The sequence below is a fragment of the Pinus tabuliformis genome, chromosome 6, assembly GCF_031772625.1.
Source record: "Pinus tabuliformis cultivar Carrire ecotype Pingquan chromosome 6, CPIR1, whole genome shotgun sequence".
Classification (NCBI taxonomy): Eukaryota; Viridiplantae; Streptophyta; class Pinopsida; order Pinales; family Pinaceae; genus Pinus; species Pinus tabuliformis.
In genome coordinates, this window is record NC_142292.1 from 1209999536 (window position 1) to 1210016238 (window position 16703).

The window sequence follows — 16703 nt, forward strand, 5'->3', positions numbered from 1 at the left end:
CAAAACATTCTCTCTTCTCATAGTCCAATGAGGATTATTTATACATGAAATCCATGGAATAAGGGATAAAACTTAATTCCCTCAACTCAAATTTTGGTTAAAACCAATTTTACAATTTTTAGAATGAAATCTCAAAAATCCAGGTTTTTATGCATAAATTACAAATTTAGGTCAAATACCCTTTGATAGCTTTCTATCCTTTGTGAATTTTAAGAAACCATTTCTATTATTTGTAGCTAGCTATGTTTTCTTGAAACCCATTTGTCCGTCTGGAAATATATTTTTCCATTTGCACACAAATTGAGGCACAATTTGGAAGTTTGAGATTTTTACTAGTTCTTTTTCATAAATATTCCCCCTTGCACTGGAGGTCCACACATGCAAGATGGGTGAATTCTAACTTATATTTCCACATGTCGATGTCATTCCCAACAAAACCATGTCCCCAATTTTTTTCTAGAAGCTTCCAAAATTTCGACTTTAATTCAGTTTTGGATGAGCACATAGCACATAAATAGGTATCAGATGAGCACAATCTGGTGCTGAATGAGCACATAGCACATAAATAGGTATCAGATGAGCACAATCTGGTGCTGAATGAGCACAATATGGTACCAGATGAGCACAGAAATAGGTACCAGACTAATTGTAAGAACATATTTCTTGGAGATAGAAACGTATAATTAAACCATAATCAACAAAACTATTGTATAATCATCATTTTAATTACTAAAAATATGGAAAATTATGTATTAACCACATAGGATGAATAACAAGAGATAATGGGGGTTTGTGGTGTAATTTGGGATATATTATTGATGAAATGTGAGGAGGAAGGTGTATTGATTAGTGTATTTGTATAGCAGAAAATATGACAAAATTGAAGGCAAACAATGAGCAAAAATGATAGTCATGATCGAGAAAGAGACTTATGAAAGAAAAGGTGCACAAAAGAAACAATTTGGAAAATCACCAAAATAGAAGTACAATTGCAATAAAAGTGAGGGAGACTATTAAAGAAAAGTGTGCGCTGACTATCGACATAGGTTGAACATTGCATAGGAACTGTCTTGATGGACTGAGTTATGCCTATTTAAGCTTGCATAAAAGGAGCATGCTTATGAATTCATCAAGGGTTGAGCATGTGTGAGAAAGTGACTTTGACAGTTAAAACTTGAGAAGAAGACTTAAACACTTCGTAATAAATCAATCGACCATGAAGGGACTATGGAATGATAGATTGTAATATCCTCAATAGGCTCCAAAATTGAAGTGTAGGTAAAATTTTGGAGGGTGTTGATTGCATCATCAACACCACCTCAACCGGATCGAAATCCACCGACAATCCAAAGCTTAACCAAAATGAAAATCCACTATACCATGCTTATCTAGGAAGAAAAAAAGGAAAGGTTGTACATCACTGTCAATCCAGGAAGTGCCATGTGAATGACAGTAAACATGATCAATAATCAAATGCATGAACCATGCATTCAAATCTTACCAAGATAACAATACATACAACTTGTTACATGCAAGGTCTTCTTGCCTATTGCTTTTTCGTTGTTAATTTCTTCCCTTGCGTATGGTTGTCCAACTTTCCTCCTGCATTCCCTTGATGTTTCCTTGATTTCATTATTGCTTATGCCTTCCTTGTGTGCAATTGCTTGTTCCTTCTCTTTCTCTCCTCTTCTCTAAGTGAATTCTAGAATGTGCAAGAGTGTGAGTGAATATTCTCTCTCCTTTTTCCTTTCTTTTTCTTTTTCTTTTTCTTCATTTTCCCTTGCATGCACATTCTTGTCTCTTAATTTTCCATTTCTCTTATTTTACTTTATTTCTTGTATTAATTTCCATTTATTGCATTTTTCCTCTTGCAATGCCAATGCTAATTTCCATAGCCACTAATAAACCACACGTGGATCCCAATATAATGATTTTTCCCCTCTACTCAGCTTGGAATATGTGTCCCATTACCCTGGTTTTATTTTTTTCTTTTATAATGCCCATTTATTATAGGGAAACTTAACCTGGGGTCTATTACAGATGGATCCTCCTCCCCAAATTTCGATAGATTCTCCCCTTCTCCAAGAAATATGACCTTGAGGACAAGAACTAACAATCTCTAAATCAACATCAAGATAGAAACATGACTCTATAATTATCTCTCTATCTGTAACCTGACCCTGAATGATGGTCTAGTATATAAAGACCCAGTGGACTCCCAAGGAGGATGAATGTAGATTCTTAGGGTGAAGATAATTTAGGAAGCTTCTCTAATAATTCACCCAAGCCAACTCGAATAGATAAGATAAGGTGTGGCTTCAAATTGATATCCTAGGGAAAGTAAGCCTTTAGAACACAAGTTGGGGTTGCAGGGACTGAACTAGGAAATTTCACCTCTAGTCACTATGATTATGAGGTGCACCCAATGACTAAAAGGATACAATTGCTCTGTTAAGCACTAGGTCCTAGCGATTGTGGATAGAACTAGGTCAAATGTTGGGTCAAGGCTCAAGCAAGTTATGACCAGTGCAAAGACTCATGAGTACTAAATCTAGGGAGAAAAATAGGCTAATAACACTGAAATCATGCTAACATCATCATGTGACTATGGCTCCATGTCACTTTATTATCCAATAAAAATATGCCAAGTTTTTCTTCATCGGTTGGTCCACGTGCCATCAGGAGTATGGAGGCGAGGGGGTCCCAAACTTATGTTTTTCATAAAATATTTTTTAAGTTTTAAGATCATAGAGCACAACAATGTATCTATTATCTCTAGCTTTTGAGATAATAGAGCACAACAATGCCTTGGAATTATTCCTCAATGAGAGGTTCTCCCATAGATAGTAGCAGCGAAGCACTAATGCCTCCTCATTGTTAAATCATGTAAGACACTCAACTTCAACACATCTATTTGTGCTTAACAGGATGAACTAGAAGTACCTTGATACTCATTAATTTTATCAAGTAATATCACACTAGCTAACAACACTCATCAATGGTTGATAACCCAATTATTCTTCTCCATCTTCAAATTCAAGAAGTTTATTCACATGGGGAGGAATGTACAAAAAATGGGAGGGAAAAAATGAATAATTTTGTAGTGATTCAACCACAATAAGCATGTAGGCATTCAATTTATACAATTTTGTTGTATCTTGTTCTTGTTCATGTTCTAGTACTATTTCTTTCTAGATTTTTTGAAGTTCCAACATTTGGTTGTATCTATATAAAGGGTAAAAAGAATCTCCATTTTTCAATTCATACTCTCTTACCTTGAAATAAAATTGAAGTAATATAAATTCAGAGTATAAATGTTTTTTTGTTGAAAACTTATGTAACAAATTTCATATTATACCTCCATGTAGTAGTCCATGATAATATATTTTTCTTTGTCCAACCCATAATGAAGACATGTTAAAAACTAGGACAATACTGGGGGGGGGGGGGGGGTGAATCAGTATTGTGAGAATTTTAAAATTTTGTTTCAGAAAGTAAAGAATAATTAAACACCAATAAACTCTTCAGTAACCATTCATATAAGCATTGCAAGAAACAACACATGTAGCACATATTAAACACATAGATTCTTTAATCCTTTTCTTCAATTACTTTCACAAAGGAAAGATTTAGCTTGCCTTTACATTCTTTGCCTCCAACCATAAGAAAGCTACCACTCCCTAGTTCATTAGCTACTACTAAAAGGAGATCCAAAGCCTAATTTTATCATCTACCACTAAAAGGATCCACTACCCTTGATTGTTTACCATCCACTACTAGAAGGAGCTACAACCCCTGAGATACACATTTCCACTTACTTTACCTCCTTGATTCATCTTTCATTCCATTTTTAAACTCAAATCATGAAGGCCACTCTCTTTCATGCAACAAATAAATCTCTCCTCTATTACACACCCTAATCACCACAAAATTACCTTCAACTATCTCTGATAACAGATCAATTCACGATCACACACCAACAAAAACAACAACATCAATTACGACAACACTAGCTCACTTCTTGCTAATTCAATTACACTTATATAGAATTTGAGCTGATATTTTTAGTTTTAGAACTTTAGTCAAGTTCAGCTCTTAACAATCATAAATCCTTACCTTTTCTTATGTAACACTTCCATCAAGTATTCTAGATGTGTTGTTGAATTCTTCAATCTTTAATCTTCTGTCTCAGTGAGAAAATATGAGTTAAACTGCCAATTTTCTCAATTATGGAAAGTATAAGGGTTTATTTCTAAGTTCGGCTACAACTCTAAATCTAGAAAACTACCAGATTTGAAAAAAAATTCCAAATAAACTGCCAAATCTTCCCATGCTCCTAACCAAGTTTCCAACTTTTTCATGTTCACTGCTAGTTTTGGCTAAGCCATAAAATATGGCACTCACCACCACAGTTCTCGACCCATTCATATTGTATTCCCATAAGTGTCCATTGTGCAGAGCCCTTTGCTAAAACCAGAAGGCCCAAGCACTTTACACCAAACTCGTTGACAAACTTCAGCTTTAAACACATATTCCCTCATCCATGACTGTGAACAAAACCAAGTCATGGGTGAACACTTTAGCCCCCATGTTTATTTCTTACAAAAAACTAAATGTGATGTGATTGAAATCGTTGGGGTCATTTCTTTTGAGATTACATGTCCCTCTGGGACCACGTGGCACACATGGTCCAATCATTGAATCATCAACATGATGTGTCTTAGTCACCATGTCCCAGTACCCTATATCCTCGTACTTTTTAGCATGTGTGGCCTTGAAAACTCTCGTGGTCATTCTTCTGGGGTTACATGTCCACTAGGTTCTACCCTCCTTCCATTATGCTATTCATGATTGGTCCATGCCTTCCACTATTGATTCATGTACTTACCAGCTCGTTCCCGTGCCCCATCATCCCAGAGATTTTAGAGTAAGCTCCTCTAAATACTGTTAGGGTGATGTCACTGATACATCACATCCAAAATAATATGAAATTATGTGTCTATTGACCTATCTTCCACCTAGACAAGTATGCCATGTGTCACTTGCTTAGTCGTGCCATGTTTCACCTATTTTTCGCCCACTTGGCCACCCAAAAATGCCAAATCTACACGCTAGTTGTCACGTACCTATTGGTGTCAAGTGTCTTGTTGAAATTATGTTAACATCATCATGCCACAATGGCTACATGTCACTATGTTAGCCAATAAAAATGTAGCAATTTTCCTTCACTTGTTGGTCCACATGTCATCATTGGTATGGAAGTGAGGGGACCCCGAACTTATGTTTTTTTGTGAATTATTTACTAAGTTCTAAGATTATAGAGCATAATAATGCCTCTATGATCTCTAGGTTCCAAGATCACTGACCACAACAATGCCTTGGAATTTGTATACCTCAATGACAAGTTCTCCCGTAGACACTAGTGGTGATGCACTAATGCCTCCTCTTTGTTATATCCTACAAGACACTTAACTTCAACAAATCCACTCATGCTTGATAGGATGCATTATAAGTACCTTGATACTCCTCAATGTTATTGAGTAATATTACTCTAGTTAACGACATTCATAAATGGTGGGTAATCCAATGATTCCTCTCCATGTTCAAATTCAAGAAGTTTATTCACATGGGAAGGAATTTACAAAAAAGGGAAGGGGAAAGAAAATTAATTTTGTAGTGATTCAACCACAGTAAGCATGCATGCATTTAGTTTGTCAATTTCTGTTTTATCTTGTCCTTATTCCTATTCCAGTAATATTTGATTTCTAGTTTGTTTGAAGTTCCATTGACGCAGGCCTAGACCTACAATACCTAGAATCTTTTCTCTCTGTGCATATAAGAATGCATGCTCAGCAAATGCCAAATCAAAAACCTCATTCGCTGGCAAATTCACACTTTACCATTTGCATGCGGAAGCATTTAAAACATATGATTCAAAACCAGAATCCAACTTTAAATTTCAAGCTTCAATATAACATCAGTCCCACATGTCGAATAGTATTGAAACTCACCTCACACATTCAGACTAAATGCCAATAACATTTGGTTCATCACTTTATGGTTTATGAAAACAATATCCATTTCTCTATGATCAATCATTCGGAAGCTTATCAAACAATCCAATAACTCTCATTATATATGGTCGGATTCAATTAAAGATTGCGCCCTTACTTTTATATTCAACCTGGCAACTTATATAATTTTAACCCCAATGCTTAATTCCCACACGTTTGCCAATTAATTTTAAACACATTACTTAGTTTTCATTTCATTTATTCCCAACCTGCAAACAAATCTCCATAAACAAATGCGCCCATGTGTGAAGACTGAGTTTGGCAATTTAATACGACCATATATCATCTTTATGCAAACACCAACATATCTTACCTGTTCGAATTTCGGCGATATATCAATCTCTGGACAGCCTTCAAATTCTGGACTTCACCAGCAATCGAACCATTCAATTCCACTACGCTTTCATTCAACCACAGGTCGATATTAACACATCGATTTGCATAACTTCCATTCTTTCATTTTTCCAATTCCGATTTTCTTCAATCTCTAAACCTGCAGCTTAAATAACTCAACACGATTTTAAATATTTTTCATAATAGTTCAACTCAATGCTCATTAAACAATTGCACCTTCTATAAAATTGACTCTCCAAGTCGGTGTGCCAACGCATTCAACAATGTTCAATATGTCAACAAACAGTGTTCTACTTCAGTCGACTATATTGCCACATAGTCTGTAAATAATCGACCCCCAAACAGAAACTTCAAAGCCCTTCGAAAAGATGCAAACCGGACTAAACTTTAATCACCGCCTTCTCTGTTGTAACACTACGACATGATCTTTGTGTTACCAATTTAAACACCAAAGGTTTAATGCAAACTTACCAGATTCGATTTCAACGCAGTTGCTTCTCTCAGCATTCCGTCACATAGCTGCACTTCCAATGTGTTATCTAATTCTCACAACGCAACCAAACAGCGTGTGATCTTAAATTAAATTCAATTGAAGTTTTATGCAGTATGCATTGAACATCGTTCACAAACTCAGCGTTATATATCACAACAAACACCAATTTAATACTACAGCAAATGCTCAATCGATCTCGACATACATTAATCTTTCCACAGCTGAAATTGATCACGCATTCAAGGTATTATAAGCTCCATTCACAATTTGATTGATATTGAACCAAATTTTAGAAACTAAATATACAAGAGCTTCCAATTAATTTCCATTCCACGACTTTGATTCAGGCTGATTCAACGCCTTCTTACACTCAAACAAATTTGCATTATAGTTTTGACAATATCAACATCGATTATTCAAATTGATCTACCAGTCCTTACAAAGTTCAATTCATTCAATTGTCCTTGAATTCATAAACACACCCAATACAAGCCCGCATCACTCAAGTCTCAATTTCAGAAATTAACACCCAATTTCTAAAACCATCAATAAACTCTAAAACACACTTATCATATTAATAATGAAAATACTTATAAACTATTCTTCGTGGCCAGATATTCAACATTTAGGCCCTTACAATTTGCCCAGAGGCTTTCAAGCTTTGGCTGTCCAAGATTCACTTTCTCCTCTCTATTCTATCCTATCTAACCTCATTTGCCTTTGAGGCTCATAAATTTATACAATTTGAATTGAACCAATTCTGGTTCATATCCCTTTAATCACTCAACAAAATCCCCAAATATCTCAACAAATCCTAAAATCACTTTTGAATCCCTAAGGATCCTCTCTCACCCAAAATTAATGAAACTAATTTCTAAATTAAAATCTCTCATCCCTTTACATCCTCAACTGACCAAATTCTCTCATATTTGAGAATTATTTACAAAATCCTCACTTTTAGAATTTATCTCCTATTTTATTTAAAAATACCAAATTAATTAATAAAACAATTAAAATGTCACACCCCCCTTTATTACATAAATAAAAAATGAAAGTTGGCCTTGATGCTCCTGCATCAGACTCCCAAGTTTGAAATTAATCATGATCACCTGATCATGTGTTTAGATCTATGTTTTCCTGGATCCCATATCTTGTGCTGCAACTTTCCATTTGTCGTTGCTTCTGTCTGTTGTTCTTCTCCAGGTCTCCACACTTTATGCTGTCTTGCTCCACTTGCTGCACTTTCACAATCTGTCTCTGTCTTTATTTTGCTGCTGCTTCTGCTACTTCTCTTCCTTGCTGATGTCTTCCTCTGAGACACTTTCAACATGATTCTTATGATTAATTCAATTTCCTTGTCCAATAAATCTTCAAGCTGTTGATTTCTTGCTGCTTGCTGAGCTAAGATGGCTTGCTCAGTTCTTACTCGTTCAATTTTTACCGTCACTTGCTGACTTCTTGCTTCTATACTTGCTCCTGTTCTTACTTCTATACTTGTGTTCGTTCTTACCTTCTCATTTCTTACTGCCACCCAATCATTCATGCCCTCTTGTCTTCTACAATGGAAAACTTCTTCCTTGCCTTCTCCTATCAGCAACTTACTGGACTGGTACATTGTGTACTCCTTTCTGCTATCTTCATCTCTATGTATCTGCAACTCCCAATTTTGAAATTGAGATTCTTTCTGCACTGAATTCTGATCATTCAACATCCTTTCCAGCAACATAACGTCCTCATCCCATGGATTATAAATTTCCACATAATTCTCGTCTTTCTCCTTCATTTGACTACTCAACTGAGTCAAATGTCATTCAACCCCTGCGATAATACCTGCATTCACAAAACACTTGTTAAAACAAAAATCATAAGGCATCAGTGCCTTACTTCCCTCTGCTAGCACCTCAGTATGCTGTTCTTAATTCTCCCTCTCAATCAACACATCAGTATGCTGATTCTCTCTTCCCAAAGAATTCTCTAAAGAACTCTCAAGACTATCAACCATTCTTCCTCTCATACCACCTGTTTCCATGATGTCTTTCTCCTCTTGTTCACTGTACTGAACTCTTTCCTCTGCAATCTCCCTGTCATACTCTAGATTCTCCAACAAGTATTCCAACAATGCAATTTCTCTGTGGCATTGTTGAAGCATACCATCATCACTTATAGTCCCTGTATTCACACACAAACTTTCAGTTTGAAAATCACAAAGTTCAACAGTCTCAACTGTTTCTTCACTTATCCGTGCTACAGATTGACCCACTTCTTCTGCATCCATAAGAACTTCCTCTTATGCTATAACAGTTTCACAAGATTGCACATCCTCCTCAGTAAAACCTGTAATCACATCACAATTGTCAGCTACAAAAATACACGGTTTTACATTATCCAGCTGATCTGGATATGCCCAGTAAATCAAGAAATCATCAATGATCTTCTCCTCTGTTTCACCAATGGAAACCTCCACTTTCAACTCAGCTGCTCTGAGTTCTTCACAACTCAACTGTATACTCATCATCTGCTCGAGCTTCTTCAACTCTTCTGTTAACTGCATGTTTATCTGTCGATCTCTTTTCTGTTGTAGCCTCTGCCACTTCACTCTCTCCCTCATCAGCAAACCATGTCTCTGGTCTTTCACACTTTCCCGTAACAACTCCATCAATAGCTCAAGATGAACTGCTATCTCAGCTTTCTCTTTCTCATACTCTTCCTGAGACAACTGTTGTCGTATGCCATTCACCTTGGCATATTTCTTCTCTTTTCTACTGTGGCCTCTTTCTGAACCTTTTCTTTCTCCTTTATGACTTTCAGTAGTCATCTCCTTCACCATGAGTTTCTCACCAATGAGTTGCATCAAGCCTCTACAAAAACAAACTCCCTTGCTGCCACTTACCTCACCAATCCTTCCCTCCGGATCTGGTCTTTTGGTAATCACTGGTCCTCTGCTGGAACCTTTCGAGCATTCTCCACTACTCCTTCAGGCTTCTCTCATCTGCAACTTCCAAGAACACACTTTTCCTTTTCATTCAACCTCAGTTGAATCTTTAGGTTCTGCCACATTCACCTAGAATCCCTTGCTGGACTCCTTCATCACTGCACTCTAGCTGTGATCTACTTCTTCCTGCTGATATTTGTTCACTATGCTTGTAAATCAAATTATCCAAGCATAACCTTTAAACCAGAGATAAGTAATACCTGTCAGCTCACCTTTCAAGATCCTGTTGATCTTGTTTCACTTCTCAACTGCACTGCATCTCTGTGCTGCAATATTCATTAGTTCCAAAATCTAACATTCATTCATCACATGCAATTAACTTAACTTAAAAACTTGAATCTTCAAACAGAGCTATTCCAGCTCTGATACCAAAAATGACGCAGGCCTAGACCTGCAATACCCAAAATCTTTTCTCTCTGTGCATATAAGAATGCATGCTCAGCAAATGCCAAATCAAAAACCTCATTCGCTGGCAAATTCACACTTTAACATTTGCATGCGGAAGCATTTAAAACATATGATTCAAAACCAGAATCCAACTTTAAATTTCAAGCTTCAATATAACATCAGTCCCACATGTCGAATAGTATTGAAACTCACCTCACACATTCAGACCAAATGCCAATAACCTTTGGTTCATCACTTTATGGTTTATGAAAACCATATCCATTTCTCTATGATCAATCATTCGGAAGCTTATCAAACAATCCAATAACTCTCATTATATATGGTCGGATTCAATTAAATATTGTGCCCTTACTTTTATATTCAACCTGGAAATTTATATAATTTTAACCCCAATGCTTAATTCCCACACTTTTGCCAATTAATTTTAAACACATTACTCAGTTTTCATTCCATTTATTCCCAACCCGCAAAAAAATCTCCATAAACAAATGCGCCCATGTGTGAAGACTGAGTCTGGCAATTTAATACGACCATATATCATCTTTACGCAAACACCAACATATCTTACCTGTTCGAATTTCAGCGATATATCAATCTCTGGACCACCTTCAAATTCTGGACTTCACCAGCAATTGAACCATTCAATTCCACTGCGCTTTCATTCAACCATAGGTCGATATTAACACATCGATTTGTATAACTTCCATTCTTTCATTTTTCCAATTCCGATTTTCTTCAATCTCTGAACCTGTAGCTTAAATAACTCAACACGATTTCAAATATTTTTCATAACAGTTCAACTCAATTCTCATTAAACAATTGCACCTTCTATAAAATCGACTCTCCAAGTCGGTGTGCCAACGCATTCAACAATGTTCAATATGTCAACAAACAGTGTTCTACTTCAGTCGACTATAATGCCACATAGTCTGAAAATAATCGACCCCCAAACAGAAACTTCAAAGCCCTTCGGAAAAGATGCAAACCAGACTGAACTTTAATCACCGCCTTCTTTGCTGTAACACTACGACATGATCTTAGCATTACCAATTTAAACACCAAAGGTTTAATGCAAACTTACCAGATTCGATTTCAACGCAGCTGCTTCTCTCAGCATTCCGTCACATAGCTGCACTTCCAATGTGTTATCCAATTCTCACAACGCAACCAAACAACGTGTGATCTTAAATTAAATTCAATTGAAGTTTTATGCAGTACGCATTGGACATCGTTCACAAACTCAGCGCTATATATCACAACAAACACCAATTTAACACTACAGCAAATGCTCAATCAATCTCGACATACGTCAATCTTTCCACAGCTGAAATTGATCACGCATTCAAGGTATTATAAGCGCAATTCACAATTTGATTGATATTGAACCCAATTTCAAAAACTAAATATACAACAACTTCCAATTAATTGCCATTCCACAATTTGATTCAGGCTGATTCAACGCCTTCTTACACTCAAACAAATTTGCATTATAGTTTTGACAATATCGACATCGATTATTCAAATCGATCTGCCAGTCCTTACAAATTTCAATTCATTCAATTGTCCTTGAATTCATAAACACACCCAATACAAGCGCGCATCACTCAAGTCTCAATTTCAAAAATTAACACCCAATTTCTAAAACCATCAATAAACTCTAAAACACACTTATCATATTAATAATGAAAATACTTAAAAACTATTCTTCCTAGCCAGATATTCAACATTTAGGCCCTTACAATTTGCCTATAGGCTTTCAAGCTTTGGCTCTCCAAGCTTCACTTTCTGCTCTCTATTCTATCCTATCTACCCTCATTTGACTTTGAGGCTCATAAATTTATACAATTTGAATTGAACCAATTCTGGTTCATATCCCTTTAATCACTCAAAAAAATCCCTAAATATCTCAACAAATCCTAAAATCACTTTTGAATCCCTAAGGATCCTCTCTCACCCAAAATTAATGAAACTAATTTCTAAATTAAAATCTCTCATCCCTTTACATCCTCAACTGACCAAATTCTCTCATATCTGAGAATTATTTACAAAATCCTCACTTTTAGAATTTATCTCCTATTTTATTTAAAAATACCAAATTAATTAATAAAACAATTAAAATGTCACACCCCCCTTTATTACATAAATAAAAAATGAAAGTTGGCCTTGATGCTCCTGCATCATCCATCATTTGGTTGTATCTAGATAAAGGGTACATATAATCTCAATTTTTCAATTGATACTCTCTTACCTTGAACTAGCATTGAAGTAATATAAAGTCAGAGTATAGATGGATTGTTGCTAAAGCCTTATGTAACAAAGTTAATGTTATACCTCCATGTAGTAGTCCATGATAATAGATTTTGCTTCAAAATTTATTAGATGCAGATCCTAGAATCAAGACATGTTAAACACTAGGATAATACTAAGAGACGGTGTGAATTAGTATTGTGAGAATTTTAAACATTCTTTCACAAAGTAAAGAATACTTGAACACTACTAAAATCTTCAGCAACCATTCATATAAGAATTACAAGAAACAACACAAGTAGCACATATTAAACACACATATTCTTCAATCCTTTTCTTTAATTACTTTCATAAACACAAGATTCAACTTACTTTTAAAATTTTCTTTGGATCCAACTAGAAGTAAGCTACTACTCCCTTGTTTATCAACTACTACTAAAAGGATCTCAAACCCCTTAGTTTATTAGCTACCACTGAAAGGATCTACTACCCATGATTTATTGACTGCTACTGAAAGGAGCTTCAACCCTTGATTTTTTATCAACCACTACTAGAAGGAGCTACAACCCCTGATCTATAAGCTTCCACTTGCTTGACCTCCTTCATTCATTTTTCATTCCATTTTCAAACTCAAATCATGAAGGCCACTCTCTTTCACGCAAAAAATAAATCTCTCCTTAATAACACACCCTAATCACCACAAAATTACCTCTAGTGATCTCTTATCACTAATCAATTCACCATCACAACCAACAAAAACAACAACATCAACTACTACCACACCAAATCACTTCTTACTAATTCAATTATACATATAGAATTCGAACTTTTTTTTCTAGAACTTTAATCACCTTTACCTCCTTAAAATGCATAAATCCTTACTTTTTCTTATGTAACACTTATATATAGTATTCTAGATGTGTTCTTGAAGTCTTCAATCTCTAATATTCTATCTCAGTGAGAAAATATGAGTTAAACTGCTAATTCTCTCAATTCTTGAAAATATTAGGGTTTAGCTGTGAGTTTTGTTATGCAACATTTTTTCATATCTCATGTTCACTTAATGTTACGTATCCCAGAGTGCTAAAACATCGACTACTGTGCAACATATCCCTCATGATATGCATACCAAAACCTTCCTGAAGAATCAAAGGAAAGCTTGCCTGAAATCATTCTAGAGAAAGTTGCCTAAAAACCTAATTTTTGGCATCAGTGTGTTTGACTCCACTGCTTACCCGTGTTGATGGCAAGTTTCTCAGTTATACTCTCGCGCTACCAACACATGTTTTCATAGGAAAAATCATGTTGAATCCTTCTGGTAGGCTTTCCCAAACTAGAGGAGAAGCTTCACTCACTAGAATCTTCAGGAACAATGACCTGGATATTGGTTATTGTTGATATGGTCGATATCTCTCATTTAGACCTCTTGATCTTATCATCATGGGCTTTCCCCTTGATATGTGGACCTTCATCCCTCTTTTGTGGATCCCTAACTCTCTCTCCCTTCTTATAAACTCATCCCCTTCGATTCCCAAATGGTTGGTCATTAATTGTTGCATCACTACATTGAGATTATGCTTACATGCTACCCATTATAGCTTGGGGAAGGAGTGCTTGAAGAGTATTTTCTTGGACTTGGACATTGTTAAGGGATAAATTCCCCTAGGGTCTTGGGTTGATACGCTAGCATATCAGAGGTTATCTACAAACAGAAACACACATTCCATACAACCATGATGCTAATATAAACAAGTTACACGAAGAGGGGTGCACCTGGGGGCCCTTCGTTTGAGAAGATCCAGTTAGGGTCCAAACCCTCTTGGAGTTCCTTTTAGTCCTTCAACCTGCAAAACAAACAATTCCATAAAGTACAACAGTATATTGACAAAGCATCATAAAGAAATCATCTTCATAACATAAGGAAAGGTAGTTAGTTATACAATTAAAAAAAACCATTCACATATGAATTATAACATTGACATCATGAACATGAAGAAGATTTATATCAGGAACAAGACAAGGGTTTCTTTTATTATAAATAACTAAAGTACAGAAAGAAATGATTTCACCTGATTCATTCTTTCGCAGGCTCCAAGCGGAACCGTCATCCAGATTTGTCCAGTCTCAAGTCTTCAACAAACTCCTTCCATGAATTACTCCATGATATCTCAATAGTAGAAAGACATCATCACACAAGGAAACAAGGGTTTCCTGTAAATGGGGAAATGTTGGAAGCACAAGGATCTTCATACCTGGTTAGGGAAAATCTCAGCAGAGTGATCTTTCCCTCTATTCTGTCCTCCTTTAGGCCTTCCCATTGAAGCCTTTTTATACTTCTCCCAAAGTAGTTTTTTAGTTGGGAATTCGTTGGGAACAGTTGGGCTACGGGCACTAATAGGTAATCAACAGGTAAAACCCATGATCTCCACCTGAAATTAAGGAGTTTTAATTTTTTTGAGTGTTTTAAGACATATACGCGAGTTGGGTATACACAGACCCACATACACACGCATTTAGCTCAGGGAAATATCGCGTATAGGGAGTAAAACATTGTTTTTTGAATATTTGGACCAGGTCTAGAAGGAGGGGTTGCCCTAGCCATGAGTGCAACATCACAAACATGAAGAGTGAGGTTTGGAGCTATAATAGACATTCACCCAAAGGAAGGCTCCAACATCAAGGCATAGGTAGTATGCTTCCCTTTTTAGTTTCTTAATATATACATCTGATGTTCACTTTCCATAATTGTGTAAATGTTTATGCTATTAGCTTAATGTTCCTTGATTTGTTAAGTAGTTTATGTTTGATGTATGTTATACATGCTCTTGTATCTTGCATAGTACTTTGATATTCCTTGCAGGTTTTTGGACATGGAGAACAACTAAGGAGAGAGGTCTGGAGCGAAATATTCAAAGCCTTCTCTAAGGATCGAGTGATTAGCATCATAATGAGGTAGGTTCCTCCTTCTTCCTATATTTGTCAAGCACAAGCTAGGAAAGTGTGCATTAGATTGTTTGGTTTGTTGCTAGACCCACTCATTAGGCTAGAGGGATCTCCTCTATCCGCAGAGGGTATTTTCCTTCACAGCAAATGGCAACTCCACTGGGGAAGCTATAGCCTCTTCAGTCAATTTTTCCATTTGATCTCTTGATCAGTTTGACCGACCATCGTGTTCTCAGTTAGTTTGAATATGTATAAGTCTACATAAACAGTGATTGCTGCCTTAGAGTGCTAGGTCTACTGCGATTTTTGAATTTATTTTTTTCCCATATTCCTCGCTCAGCGCAAGTTTTATTAGTGACAGTCACACTGGCAGCGCATGTTTTTACCTTTATAGTTGTGCTGAAAACCCTTTTCTCCATTGTTTACCTGTGTTGAAGACCAGCATGGGTTTTTCTATGAAAAGTAGTACTCACAGCATGGGTTTTTCTATGAAAAGTAATGTTGCTGACCCTGTCAGCACGGGTTTTTCTATATAAAGTAGCGTTGATCCTTAAATGTGAGAATTTTTAAGATTTCTGCCTTAGAATCTAGTGTGTCTTGGCCTCTGAGGTCTTTTCCCATCATGTATGCTTGGATTTGTTAGTGTTTTTGATTGATTGCCTTGATTAATTTGCAAAATTTGTCTCATTGGCTTTGAAGTGAAATCTAATTGAGTTCTAGGGTTTCTAGTCAATTAGTCATCGCTTGCTATTTGTTGGTGTCATTGAGATGTTGGTTTTGCTGATTGATTGAGTGTTGTTTTCTCTAGAAACCATTGAAAGCTTCATTTTGCATTTATTTTGGCTCGTCTTTCAAAATTTACTTTTCGTGAAAATGCATTAGATTAGTTGCATTGAAAATTTATTTTTTGAGATTCATCATTGAAAATAGATAACAATTTTTGGTGATTGAGAGCTAATGACAGTATTAGGTGCATCAAATCATTCAAAACGAAAATAAAAGCATAATTAATATAAGTGCATCTTAGTAAAGTCAAAACCATTTTGCTTTTGAAAAATTTGCATTTTGGATAGTGAAAAGTGATAATCATTTTTACTTTTGGCATTGCATTTGGAAGACGAAAGCAAAATCTAGTGAAAGGCATTTTGCTTGATGCATTTTTTTATGCATTAATTGATTGAATTTTCTTCCC